The sequence below is a fragment of the Saccostrea echinata genome, unplaced genomic scaffold, assembly GCF_033153115.1.
Source record: "Saccostrea echinata isolate AGI-Se365-2 ecotype Australia unplaced genomic scaffold, CSIRO_AGI_Sech_v1 ptg000030l, whole genome shotgun sequence".
Classification (NCBI taxonomy): Eukaryota; Metazoa; Mollusca; class Bivalvia; order Ostreida; family Ostreidae; genus Saccostrea; species Saccostrea echinata.
In genome coordinates this window covers 19,325,373-19,339,875 of record NW_026889779.1, presented here as the reverse complement: position 1 = coordinate 19,339,875, position 14,503 = coordinate 19,325,373, and the positions used below count along the sequence as shown (strand labels likewise).

The window sequence follows — 14,503 nt, the reverse complement described above, 5'->3', positions numbered from 1 at the left end:
AGATGTTCAAAGTGGATAAATATGAAAGTTCTAGTATTTTATTGTATTCCTCAGATTTCCCACTCAAATTGTTTTGATAAATATATCAAAGCTAACAGAATCAAGTGAAAAGTATACGTATTCAATAAATCATAATTTAATCATCATTTGGAACGTTTAACGTGCTTATAAAACCTATAACCGTTCGAATATGTCATTTGTCCAACAGAGGAAGATGCAATTGAAGAAACATTATTGCGATTCTGCTTGGAAAGATGATTTGCCGTGGCCAAGACTTGGTCTCTCCGGGGATGCCAGGACTCCAAGTTCTCAGCTTTCTTTTCTCCCTTGTGTGATTTTACACATTTTCTGAAAAAGGAATATTGTCAAATAAAGTCTTTGTTATTTAAACATTATTCTATAGATGCTTATTTTATTTTATAACACTTTTATAAGTGTAATCTCTAGCTGATAAATTACGTCGTTACAAAAGCACACAATCATATCATCTTCGTTTTGATTCAAATAATTATAACACGTTTTGTATATTACTTATATTCATTCAAAGAAACAAAAATGAAAGAAAAAGTCTTCCAGCTTACCTATAGATAAGAATGCTAAAAAATACGGAACAAATAACAGCTAAAACACATCCAATGATAAAATATATATAATTTTCCTTTATGAAATCCTCTACTTGTTGAATTGCCCTTTGCGTTGGAGACTTCGTTGCATTATCCACCTCCTCTGTAGTTGATTCCCGTTGAGTTGAATATTCTGTTAGAATACTTTCTGAAGTTGTAGATAGCAGGAATGTAGATTGACCAGATGTACTTTTTAAAGTGGTAGGAAAACTTGTGAAGTCTTCACTGGCTGTATTTTTAGGTGTGGTAGTGGGGATTGCCATGGTTGATGTTGACACTACCGTAGTGTCTGTAGGTGTACTCCCTGTACTGGCAGATGTCAAATCCCCTTCGAAACTCTCTGTCGTGGTAGATGACAACATGGTACTAGTCGAACCCTCCGTAAACTTCTCCGTGGTTTTAACTGTTGTTGCTAAAGCTTCTGTTGAAGGAAATATTGTAGTAGATGGATTAACAATTGTGGTTTCTGAATTTTCAACTGTTGTCCCCCTTGCGGTACTTTGTGGAGTACTTGTAATGGAAATGTCACTTTCAGTAGTTATTCCTGGCACTGTATATGCTACACTGGATTTCACTGTCGTAGACTCGTCAGTTGAAGGAATTTCCGCAGTTGACGATGTTGTATAAGCCGCATTTGAACTATATGTTGCAGACTCTTCAGATGAAGTAGTTTCTAGCGTTGTTGACGCTAAACTAAAACCTTCTGTTGTGGTTCCTTCAGAAATAATTTCTGTTCTTGCAGTACTAGTATCGGTTGGTTTAATTGTTGTTTCTTCCACATTAGTGGTAAATGAGTCAGTCATACTATCTGTACTTATTGGCATTGTTGTGAGATTGATTGTTGTGGCGTCAAATGTAGAACTGGTAATAATCAAAATACAACTGAAGTTGCCAAAATCGCTTCAAGATCCGTTTCTGCAAGTGATGTTATTACTTTCTCCTTCTATTTCATAGCCAGGATAGCAGGAAAAAGTAGCAGTGGACCCTTCTATCGTGCTTGATGCATTCCAAACGCCCCCTTTTATGGTTGGTAAATCGTCACAATTTTTTACTGAAAGAAAGAAAAAGCAAATGGAATTATTATGATATTTGCATAACCTAGAACTTGCATTGCATTAATTTCGGTCTTACATTTCAAAAACGAAAAATATAAAATGTAATAAATACTTTCAAATAATGTAAAGGTGATGTATGTATTCACAACTTCGAATGTTTAAAATTTAATTTAGTTTGAGGTCACACTTAAAATACTTACTTTGATATGAAGCTCCAACAGAAGTATTAAAGATCACTGTGAACTGTTGAGTTTCGGCAGCAAGTTCGGCAGATCCTGTCACGGCATAATCAAACACACATTCTTCGTCCCCTCCACACAGCTCCTCGACTTCCGGTGGAAGATTTGTTGGTGTAGCAAATGTTGGACGAAAGGATAATTTTTGATAGTCACTGTAGGACTTTCCCGCTTCGTAAGTGAATAATGAATCATTTTCAGCTATTCTCCCTTCAATTAACAAATATTATATATATATATATATATATATATATATAGATATAGATATAGATATATATAGATATACATACATACATATATATATATATATATATATATATATATATATATATATATATATATATATATATATATATATATCAAAGACAAAATGAAGAACCGGTACAGTTTTGTTATGTGTATTAAAAATAAAAATCAAAAAAGAAAATCACAAAAGATAGATAGATAGATAGATAGATAGATAGATAGATAGATAGATAGATAGATAGATTTTCCATTCATATCAGATTGTGAAAATCTTACATAATATTCCAAAATCATCGTATATCTTTTCTGTTGTAGAGTTTGGTTGTATAATCTCCTCCGTTGGTGACTGTAAATCGTTGTTTGGATCTTCATCAAAATTTCCAAGGATTCCTCGTATGTTTCCTGTTAGCAAAGGTAATTTTTATCACCATATCCATGGATATGAATTCCTTAACGAAGGGTTTTAATACATTGTTTTACAATTATGCCCTTACAACCGGGAGTTTTGCAATGAAAGAGATAAAAATTGGATTGTTACCCCTCCCCTATCCACCCATAGACTAAAACAAAAGAATACTAACCAGCTAGTGAAGTATTTCCAACGACTGGAAGGACATTGAGCACATTGGAACTCGCTACAGCCTTGAATGCGATACCCATTGTGGTAAAAGATACAATGATCTCCTTTTTGGTCACGTTCGAGTTTGTCGAATTTGTTTCAAGTTTCATAACAATAACACCTTTAAAAAAACAATTTCAAAGTTGTTCCTTCATTAATATATTTATATAAGTATTTAACTAAAAATAAGAAGTACAGATTTTTAGTTGGCAAATACGGTTTTAGGTAATCGTAACCTTGAAATTGATGGGCATTTGCCTCATCAAAGTCAATCATATCTCCATTGACTAAAACGTCTGCAATTCTGATAGAGTTGAGGCGGACTTCTACGATGACAGAATTATTTGAGTCTTGTGAAACGAAGGAAGTACATACGCTTGCATCCACCAAATCTCCTGTATAAAGAAAAGTTATTTTACTTATTGTTGAGCACTGTGGACTTTTTGATTTCTTACGCTTATACAAAATATAATATTATATTGATAACTTACCGTTCTCTTTTCTAAATTGCTCAAATCGTATCTGGCTTTGAAATCTCTCATCCACGGTTTTCATGAAGACAAATTCGCCAACACCATTAAACGTATATTGAAAGCCATCTAGAGTAGTAATATGTGGATCTCCGTTCGCTTAGATACCGAAACAAATGAATCATTGATATAAATAGCACTACAGCTTAAGTTATTTGAATTTTAGTACATGTACAGTAGATTGTTTATTCATGGGACAATTGAAATTTGTGCAGTTAAGGATTAAAAAATTAACAAAGATTTTTTTTCTGTAAAAATATTTTAATTCATATGGTGAGTTACCTGGTCTAGGTGGTATATAGTTCTTGCACGAACTGAACTCTCTGTGATTGAAGTAACTGGGGCATAAATTTGAAACACTAGAAGATCCACTTCCTATAACTTGATATACATTTTGAGAATATCGGCAACAGTGAAGGAATGGTAGAACGTCAAAGTAAAAGTTTGTGAGGTACGGTTGCACGTTTTCTCCACCGAGGTAATGGTATCTCTGAATGCTCCCTCCTTCTTTTACTCTTGAATCGATCAAGTTATTTTCATTGTCGTAGCAGCATAAATTGTCGACTCCTTGAAACCTATTTTGACGAATAAAGTAAATGTAATGATGTATATTTATTTATGTGTGTGCGCGTTTTTGTTATAGGCTGGAAAAACCATTAGTATCTACAATTTAAGCTTCTCTCACCCTAAATTAACTAAACGAATGCAATGGTTTGTGTCTCTTCTGTGCAAGCAATTACCAGTACGGGAAAATGGAGAAGTCCTGCTGAACATGTTGCAATCGGGATCTGGTTGAAATCTGACAATGTCCAGTAGAGCTTGGTCCAGAGTACATGGACATGGCTGAACATCATTAGTCGCCAGTTGGGGTAATTGTGTTTCACTTTTCAACCAGTCACGACAGAAACTGTACGCTTGATCTGGTGGTAGGGCCACGGGAAATATGTCGGACCAGATTCCTCTATCAGGCCTACAAAAAGGAAGTCATTTTATTCATAAATAAGGTCACCTGGCAGCAGGCTGTACGACTTGTCTGCTCATTTCTTCAATAATGGAAAGTATCTATTTAACATTTCTAAGGAATACGAGGACTTAAACCCTATTTTAGGTTTTTTGTGATGCCTCTACAAAGCTGTAACTGAAGTGAATCCAAAATATTTTACAAGCAATAGCAAGATCAACATATATATTATATAGAACATTTGTACAAAAGCAATGCCTTGGCTTCATGAATCAAAATTGAAGCATGATACATTAGCGTTTCCGCGGAATTTGACATCTCCACGAAGTGGTTTTAAGATCACTTTTAATCAGTATTAAAAGGTGACGTCGACGGGACTATTGAACCCCCTTTTCTAAAATATATGTATGGTATCAGTGAAATTAAAAGATTTCTCTTGTGAATATTGTGAGGAAACACAACATAATAACAAAAGTTCCTCAATTCTACAAATAGCAAACCATTCAAATACCTCTCAGACTTAAATAAGATCGAGGTCACGTTTTAGAATAATTTCATGTATTCACAAGTACACTCGTTGTAGTAATCAACAAGTCAATCGAGGTCAAATGAAGGTTAAAACAGACATAACAATAGAAGTTGAACACGTTTTTTGTGAAATTAAGTATGAACACACGTTTGTTGGCCCATCTCCTTTTAAAATTATTTTTCTCAAGAACTACCGACAAACTCTGACCATGTATTAAGACGTTGAAAAAAGCCTGATCGGAATTCAATGTTTATTTTGTTTTTTCTTGAAAAGGAATTTTTATATGCATATATATGTATCAAGAATACAACGCTAAGATATGGGCGATTAATAATATGAAGGAAAAAAAAATATGGAAAATCACCCATTTTACATGTATATCATTTCAATTTTCGACATTTTCTTCTGCTTTTATCAATCAAAAAACCAAAAGAATTTTGGAGAATGCTTTACATTATTTATTGTATAAAATTATTTTTTATGAATAAAATCCTTTGAGATGGAATAAGCGGTAATGAAATGAGATTTTACTTACTGTTCACCTCTCTTTGTGGCAGATGTAACTCTAATAGCCAAAGCAAAACCATTGTTTGGCAGAGAAATAACTGCTGATCTCGAGGCTCGCTGTACACCTTGAAGGGCAATCTGACTAGCCCATGACAGTTTACGATTGTTTCCCTCCTGAACAGTTATTAAATACACAAATGAATATTATAAATCTTAACATATGTTCCTAAAATTGACGTTTTATTTAGATTTTCAGTCAAAGGTAAATACTTAGTTAAAAAAAATCTTCGTACGGTTAAGAAGAAAAGATGTATATCGACATTTTCGTTATCCCGAAGTTCTGAAGCATCTGGTTCCCATGATATTGATTGCTGTCCTGCGAACCATTCCTCAGAGTTATGCCTATATACTCGATGCTTGCTGTCCGCAGGGTTTACTGAAAGTTAAGGTATGTTCATTATTTACAAGACACTGTTATTAACATCAATCTAAAAAAATTTCCAATATATTTATCTAAAAGAGAATAAAAAATACATTTGAAAAATATGTAGGTGTTTGCTTCGTTAGGTCTTGTTATTCAACTATATGAATTTAAATCAATTTAGGGAATGGAATATGGAGATAACGAACAGTAATCAAGCTCAGAAGTCCATTGAAACAATAAAATTCGGGAGCAGAGCAAACACGGACCTCTAAAGACATCAAAGGTGGGACCGGGTACCACGGAGGAAGCATCACCTGTCGACCGGTCACAACCACCTTGTGTTCCTTGTCATGATCGGGAAAACGGAAAAATTCCGTAGACAATTACGTCTGTAAATAATGATCTAACAATTAGTATGAAAAACGTTAGCCAGCATTCGACTTAATGATAGACGGTATTTGCTGTCAAGGTCATTGTATCGACCATAGAACATAGAAATGATGACGTAAAACGAGACTGTTCATATTCTTGTTTAATCAACTTGTTTGTCAATAGCTTGCCTGGTCCGTGTTTACTGGATTTATGAGATTGATTACTGTTCGTTATCTTCATATTTTACATTTTCAAGTTTACTTAGTGCTATAAAGCAAAGAATTGAAGACCAAAAGACAAAACACAAAACAAACATGAAAATATAACAAACATTCCAGCTTACTTACAGACTGTGTAAAGACCTCGAAATGTTTTCTTAACGTCTTTGTTCTCAATAGCGATCAGTATGATTGCATCTCCTGTGTGTTGGAATATTCTATCACAGGCAAACGTTTGTGGTGACCCTAGAAAAGTGGCTGTTATAGTTGCAGTGGGCTCTATACATGGACCACTGAGGACTAAATACTGACCCCCTAACAATGGACCATACCGCGGAGTAATGGTTAGATCTCCTAAAATGTCAAAACAATATATCATTTTAAAAGGCGATGAATTTATCAAAGACATAATTAAGCTCGATTTGGAAAAATTGAGTAGAGCTGTTAATCTACCCCCTGTGTTACATCCCCCGTCTGTTATGTCACTAGCATCTATTCGGAAGGCAAATTTTCCTGGTATGTCATTATTGGACATTTCATCCACATCAATAATGTCAGAAGTACGTGATGCATTCAACGTGAAAAAAACAATTCCATCTCCCGCATTAAAACCAACCTTTGGATAATAGAAAGAAATTTTACGACTCTAGAAGCATTACAGTTCACACCTGCGAAGTTTCCAGTAGAAAAAAATTACTTTCCTCAACTTTTCTGAACTTTGTACACGATATGATTTTGTATCAGCGTAATGTGTAGAAATTATGATAGACTAAGTACTAATTCCTGGATACGCCAGCATTCTTTGGCCTATGATTTTGCAAAAATAAATGTGTACACTATGATAATTTATACTTTACAGAGAATTTATGGACAATAATAGAAAATATAGATTACATGTCAACTTCAAATGAAGTAGTTGATTTCATGTATCAGCCTATAAATCATTTTGTTTGATACCGATATTCAAGATTAACAATATTGCCTAACCTGTGCTGGAGTTCCTCCCAGTCCAGTAGCGGCATCGCCACTACTTGCTGTACCTGTTGTCCATTGAATTTGTTCATAATTGTATACAGTAAATGAATGTTGTCCATTGGTTATCAAAATTACTTGGAAAGTATTTGTCTGAAAGATTTTATTAAGAAATAAATAAAGGTTAAAAATATCAATTGAAAATGAACTTGGTTGATCACGTGATCAAATCAAATATAAATATAGCACTAACTGTCCGTCGTAGATTTCAACAAAAATCGCGAGATGTGAATCGGCTTGAAGAGCGGTGACGCTTTCGATTCATCTGGCAAAAGGTTCTATTTTGAAGCGAATATTCTGTGAAAAACTACTTGTAATAAAACCTAGTGAGCACATTGTTGTCTGAGGATTTTTAATTTTCGTGAGAACCAATATTCGATGTTGAAAAGGCACAAGAAACATGTCCGAAGTTTGATAATGAAAAGTTGGAGGACTTTCGGTCGGAAGGTATTGAGACACTAGTCCGAGCCAGTGAATTTAAAATAAAACATAACTTCACAAAATTTGACCAAAAACATTATATCTACGATATTTTCCATCAGATTAGCAAAGGATGACTGCACTTAAGGACATGCGGAATTTGCGACAAAATAAACTTTCAAAACAAACATTTTTCTTTTCATTGCAAGAATGGTCAACATCCAATCTACAACTTTATCTAATTACGTTTAATAAAAGTGTATATTTACGAAGTTCGAATCTGTTTTCAAAGGCAGGGGTCATCACAATTTCTTAAATCTCCGTTCGATAATGAGGACGCCCACTTTTTCACTGACTTTATACATAGTCAGCGCATGTTTGTCTATTGTTCTACGTTTAACAATAGTTGTATATTTGCATAAATAATAATGTGTCAAAAGGAGATTAATAGACAAACATGCGCTCATGGTTAAAAAGAGAAAAAACTGCTTCTTCTTACATTCGTTCTCTGTGTTGTAACCAAGGATTGTGACATGTTGAATATTATAATTCACCACGTGATTTCTTACCTCAGGTAACTTTGTGAATACTTAATTCCGTCGCGTGACTTGTAAGGTAGCATGTGCTAACTAGGACATTCTGTTCGAACACGTTTAGTCATCTGGCATTGATATAAAATCTGCTTTAATTACATTGACGTGCTCATATTGTTAATTTCGTTTTGAAACCTTTGTCAGAAGTGTATTTGTGCCATACAGAATGGAGAGGGAGATTTGAAAGAGTGGTCACGTTCTTTTTTCCAAACATGTCATTGTTATCTATCAAGTCTAATTTTAGACTCATTCTTACAATATTAGCTCCACCTCTCATGCATACGTAATGTTCAATCAAGGGCAGGTAAGTGTAAATTCACTATATTTGGAAAGCAGTAAGGACAAAAAACATTGAATCATTTTATTGTATCACAGTCTAAAATCATTTTAAGATTTAAATGTGGTTCCAAATTGACAGTATTCTTTCATAAACATACAAAAGTGAGATAAGGTTTAGAAATAAAAGCAACAGAAGCAACCGAAAAAGACCCAAAAACAGGCGTTAAGTGCAGTCATCCTTTACCTTGAGAAAAGTGCAGCGTTTATGTTGAAGATTAAACTAAAGATCTATAGGAAAAATTATGTTAACGTTCAGACTACATGTATGCAGCTGTAACAGACAACTTCATGACACGTTGTTTTTATTCCCTATGTAAAATCGCCAGTTAAAAAGAACTGGATTATATAATTGTATATATTAATTAAAAAAAATACAAACATTTATTTATCAGCCTATTTTTATGCCCTGCCATAAATATGGCAAGGGCATATAGTGTTTGTCATGTCCGTCTTCCGTCCTTCCGTCACACTTTGCATTTAGCTCTGTTCAAAGCTCAGTTTCTCAAAAACTATACAAGATATTTCTGTCAAATTTCATATGCTGATAGATATTAAAGAGAGCTATGCAACTGCATCAACATTTTTTGACCTTGACCTTTCCTTTGACCTTGACCTCACTTTTCTTAAATTAGTGTTTAGCTCAGTTTTAAAGATACCATTCAAGATAGTGTAATCAAATTCCATATGTTGATACATACTGATGTAAGCTATTCAACTGCATCAATATTTTTTACCATGACCTTTCCTTTGACCTTGACCTCACTTTTCTCAGTTTGTGTTTAATTCAGTTTTAAAGAAACCATTCATAATATTTTTTTTGAACTTGACCTTTCCTTTAATATTGACATCACTTTTCTTTAATTAGTGTCAAACTTCATATGCTAATACATACTGATACAACCTTTTCAACTGCATCAACATTTTTTTACCTTGACCTTTCCTTTGACCTTATATTTATTTATTTTAAATTAATGTTTAGCTCAGTTTTAAATAAACCATTCAAAATATTTTTATCAAACTTAATATGCTGATATGCATTTGTGAGAACTATTCAACTGCATCAAAAACGTTTGACCTTGAAGTTTCATGTGACCTTGACCTCACTTTTCTTAAATTTGCATTTTGCTTAATTTTAAAGAAACCATTTAAGATATATTTATGTAAGCTTATGCACTTATACATAATTTGGTGAGAATTTATCATCTGTTTCCAACTTTTTAGATTTGAAAGAAACTATTCAAGATATTCTCATCAAATTTCATACACTAATACAAATTTTCATGTTGCACGACTAATATACCCTCGGCGGGGCATTCATGTCCTATGGACAGCTTTCTAGTTTAAACATTTTTTGTACATGAAAAGCGTGCTATATAATTGCTAAATAGGGCTAGTCATATTTTATGTAGATGTTAATGCTCCGTGTGATTAGGTCATGTAATGACTTATGACCTTTGGAAAACTTCATACAGATATGAAGTTTTTTGCACTCTGCATGTTTATATAATAGAGAGATACATTTACATTTGAGACGAACATTTGAATAGAAATGTTACACGAAGTACCCGTAGTATCATTTGTTATTACACGCATGTACAAAGCAGCATATATATATATATATATATATATATATATATATATATATATATATATATATATATATATATATATATATATATATATATATATATAATGATTCATTCATATGTGAAGTAGAAACGGTGGTATTTCAGCGAGAAATGTCTGTCTTAGTTTATATACTTTCAAAGGAATCTCGAGTTAAAAATGTAAAGCGGGATTTTTGGGTGACTTATGCTTTTATTTATTCAAATTATTCGACACAATGAACCGCGGAACATTAACTGGCAAAATTGGAAATATGCAGCTTACGTCATTTCCATCTGTTAAAGTCAAAACATTTAATAATAGACAAGGAAATGGGCGGGTACAATTCGACACGGACGTCCGAGAAAACAAAATGTTGTAACAGTCAAGTTTCAAAATTTAAAAATTTTCAAAATTGCTTTACAAAAGTGTTTTTTCTGCAAATAGAGATTATGTAATTCAATAATTATTTAACATTTTAAAGGCAATAGAAAATTTGACTTAACGAAGCCGAGTCTAATTCGAGTGCGCATACTGTGCGCAGCTTTTTTATTTCATGCAGTCATATGTGCGACATTACACCTTTCCCAAATATTGTAGTTTTAATACAAAATTAACATTATCTGTAACGCCTATGGGTCTGAAAATGTGATTTTACGACACAATAAGGGAAAAACGCTGAAATGGCTCTAATGAAGTCACTGTTTTTCGATTTTAAGCAATGCATGACGCTGAAGAATGACACATGACTCGCTTAATATATATTCAAGACGTCCATGAATATTTTACTAAAAACTGTTGACAGAACATCAAAAGAAATATGTAAGCAATCTAAACATTGCTAATTTTTTGCCAAAATAATTCATTTGTGCGCCGATAATTCATCTGCACCGATATATATATATATATATATATATATATATATATATATATATATATATATATATATATATATATATATATATATATATATATATATATATATATATCGCGGAGTATATATATATACGAAGCATAACATGGACAGGTAACCAGGCTATTGAACGGCAACACTCGCATTCGGAATGTTTCGGGGTTTACTCGTATTACTATACGTACTGCAAACTCAGCGTTCAATAAAACCCCAAGATATTGAACGCTAAAATTATCTAGAGTTTTAGTCGTTTTTTTATTATTATTATAGACTATTTGTTAGCTATATAATAAAAAAGTGTACTGATAGCTTAGTATTTAATTTACCTACATTTAGATAAATTGTACTTGTAATTTCCTAGAAATAATAAATTTTAAGAACAATTAAAGAAAAAGTATAACGCATTCGTCTCGATGCGGATTGCAAAATATGCAAAATGTGATAAGAGTTTATAATACTCGGAAATTATTTAACATTTTTTTGTTACAATGCATATGAAACATTCAATCAGTTCTTTTAAGTTACGCTTTCACATGCAGCTAATAGCATATATGGTTTCACAATATCTTACTTAATCACTTAATTTTCGCGAGAAACTCATTTACTCTTTATGAGGGAGACAAAATTTTCACGAATTGCGGTTATTGCTCTATATAATCTTTCGAAATACTAATATACGCGAGAATGAAATTTCCGCGAGCACACTGTCTCGCATAATTACGCAAAAATAAAGTTCTCGCGAATAAAAAGTGATTTGCAGTATTTGGTATTCATGAAAGCTATATCAACTCAAACAAAATTATGATCAGGACCTAATTTAAATCAAAGAATAAAACATTTAGAAATAAAAGTCTATGATTATTTCTTTTTCTATCGTGTAAGCACTGAAATAAAAACTAATAGAGAAATCTTACAATATTTATCGAAATGTGTACCTTTGAACAAGGACTACATCCGTAGTATGCAACACTGTCCCAAGTGGCAACAAATATCCAGGAAGCTCTGAATCTGTAGAATTGAGGGAAATAAGTTCGGACCTCTTCGCTTGCTCTGTCAAGTAGGACAGTATCTAGTGATTCCCTGTACCAAACTGTTCCACCTTTTCTCGTGTCAACATCTGCCCAGAATGGAGCTATCATCCTAGCGTCATTAGCAATGGGGAAGGGGTTAGGTGTGTATGTTCTGACGGATTCTAGAAACGAAACTACTCCGTTTGTGTTAACCTGTATTTGTAGAATAATACTTATGTAGCAGAAAAGGGGGGAGGTATGGATTTCCACTCCACTGAGGAAAATTATCTTGACAGGCAAAGAAAGATAAACAGTTGTAAAGTTTATATTACTGATATATTGTAAAGTTATATTCGTATATGATGAAAAATTACATAAATATATTTGATTTCAACTCTTGATGTGAATCATGAGGAATCTATATGCTTATCCATTATTGTTTTTTTTTCTTTCTCTCTTTGTTTGTTTTTTTTTTTTTAATTTTGTCTTGTAACATAACAAGAAACGACACTGGCTTCTCTATGATAAACGTAGACTAATAAGAGTAGACGGAATTGATGACAAATCTGATAAACACAGTAGGCTTAGAAACTAAGTGGTTGCATCAAATTTCTCCTAAACTAGGAATTTGAGATTTTTTATACACGTTAAATGATACATTTAATGAGCAGTTACGTGTGTGTGGGAATGATAACTGACATTGGAGAAGGATAATTTACCTAAAAGTTTAAAATAAATACTTTCTCGAGTGCTAAATTTTAAACCTTCAAACCAATGATTAGATACATATTTAGTCTATAGAAATCATTTTGTATCTATGTTTGTTTTCTATTTGTCTTTTCGCTTTTACTTTTGTTTTTGAATTTCGGTTTGGTCTTTTTTGCTGGTTCCGTGCTTATAAATGTTTATAATTTGTAATAAAATGCTTCTCTGCAATAAACATTGAGACTATAAAATGTCTTGAAGGAATTGAACTAAATGAAATCAAACTAAACAGCGGTCATTTTAAACCGTCGATTTAATAAATGAGTAGTTGCGTCCTATTTCTCCTAAATTGGAGAAATATATATATCATATTTAATTTTACATCAATTTCTACTAAGGATAGATTATACAATTTATAATGTTACTTTTAATGGTGCAGGTAAATTTCATTTTAGATATTCTAATTATGCTTCTTTTTTCTTAAAACTAACCCTGCAACGAAATACAAATGACGGAAATTACCTAATAGCTTCTAAATGCATATTTTTAACCTTGCGTCACGTAAAATTTATATGATATAAATGACTCTACAGTTCACATTGAATGGTCTTTAAACTATGTGCGATAAAAATCACATTCTGAATACACGTTTGGTTCATTTCAGGTTTGATACTACTAATCTTTATTGCGTAATCAGGTATTTTGTTTACTTTTATTACAACTCCAATGACAATTTTTTAAAAAAAAATTAAAAAGGATATGAGTAACAAATTATGTCTTATTTTTTCTTAATTAAAGTAATGATTTAATTAAAACAGTTAATTTTTAAAATTATCTTACAACTTGTTCTCTCGCCATTTAGATGTATTCTAAATGATGTAAATATATTCGAAATCAATAGAATTATAATTAATATTCACACACCTTTCCTGTCCATTGAAAAAAAGATTTTAGACTATCAATGTTTTGAAATTGCAGTGCAGAATACAATTTATATTCTTCATGGTTAATTGTTTTTGAGTCTTTTTTTTTAATAAAAGCTTTTTTTGTCCTAATTATTCATTCTTTCCAATTTGTCACTAAGTTATTTGCGTTGATTTACTTGAATATTTCCATTCAAATATTTTAAAAATGAAATATGATAAAAATGTACTCACAATGAGTTTTGGGTGCTGGTGGTTAAAGAATGGGAAAAGAGTTGAAATAGTAATATCATCAGTGCTTCCATCATCATTTTTGGCCATGGCTGTATCTCCATATTGGCTTCCAAATGGGTAAAGGTCATTTAACGTTAAACAAAATGTCCGAAGAACCAAAACAACAAAATGCGTAATAAAAAGAGCAATCTGCATAGTTTACGGACACTCCAACCCGAGACAATTAAGACAAAAAGCGATATGTTCAATGGGTTTTAATGCCTTGGATTGACTACTTTAAAGGTTTGAAACACCTATATATACATAAAATATATGCATATAAACTTCCGGGTATAAGATGTCCAATAGAATACAATCTACGTGGTTTTCTTTATTCTTTTGTTTATTCTTCGCAAACAATATTTTAAAA

General features: G+C 32.4%; 1 pseudogene; it reads right to left on the bottom strand.

The window, feature by feature from the left end:
- Positions 1–143: 143 nt before the first annotated feature.
- LOC133196911 (protein mesh-like) lies at positions 144–14,289 on the bottom strand (annotated as a pseudogene).
- Between the last annotated feature and the right edge of the window lie 214 nt (positions 14,290–14,503).